The sequence below is a fragment of the Octopus bimaculoides genome, unplaced genomic scaffold (genome assembly GCF_001194135.2).
Source record: "Octopus bimaculoides isolate UCB-OBI-ISO-001 unplaced genomic scaffold, ASM119413v2 Scaffold_158926, whole genome shotgun sequence".
In the NCBI taxonomy this organism is placed as follows: Eukaryota; Metazoa; Mollusca; class Cephalopoda; order Octopoda; family Octopodidae; genus Octopus; species Octopus bimaculoides.
Window position 1 is genome coordinate 904 of NW_026427843.1, and position 1107 is coordinate 2010.

A 1107-nucleotide genomic window follows, 5' to 3' on the forward strand; every position below is an offset into this window, starting at 1 on the left:
CGCCCGACTTGTGACAAATAGCAACCAAATCTCCTTCAAATGATACCCTCTTGTGTTAGTGTATCTCAGGCAACATGGTTGGATTTTAATAAGACAGCAGGGTAATACCATTAGTAGGATAGGAAGGAAGATGAGAGAAAATAAAATAACTATTTAAAATATAATAAAGGTAGGAGTACAAGGAGGTTTAATTTTTCTGTAATAGGTTGATGAATATTTGCTCATTAAAATCTATACTATACTAATGGATATGAAGCAGAATATATAGTGGTGTTCCTAAAACAATTATGTGCACTGAAAACCCTGTAAATGTGCTAAGCTCTTATTTTGATAAATATGAATTCACTGCTTAAACACACATTTTCTTATTTTTTGTAACTATTAAGACCCCATTATGAGTATTGATATTGCCAGTCAGAGAAGAGAAGCAGCCAGACTTCATCAACAGGAGAGGTGAAGAAGATTGAGCAGTGACTGACAAGATGCTGTAAGAAACATAAATGCTGCATGACAGAGAGAAGTGCAGGCTAACTTGAGCCAAGCTCAGCGCTCTGAAATTTCACTGCAGGACTCTTAACAACATTGAGTAGAAAGAGAGCATATATCACAGGAAAGAAGAGGAGGAATTTTACATCAAAATGCTGAACAACATCGCACAGCTTGAGAGAATTTATCACAGGAAAGAAGAGAAGACTTTCTATCAGTGGTCTATCTCCGCATGAGGTTAAATTAAAAATTGGAGCATCAATAATGTTACTCAGAAATCTTGACCACAAAAACGGTCATAGTAATGGCACAAGGTATAAAATTGTAACTGCAAATAACAATCTAATAACTCCCAAAAATTTGACTGGAGTTGATGTGGGACAAATGGTTCTGATTCCTTGGATCAGTTTAATGCCTTTTGATTCTGACTTCCCCTTTACATTACAAAGACGCCAATTTCCAATAAGACCAGCTTTCGTTATTTCCATAAATAAAAGCCAAGGACAGAGTCTGTCATAATGTGCCATTTACAAACCAAATCCAGTTTCTACTTACGGTCAATTATACGTTGCTATAAGCAGGGTTGGAGACCCAGACAAGATAAGAATTTATGCTGACCAA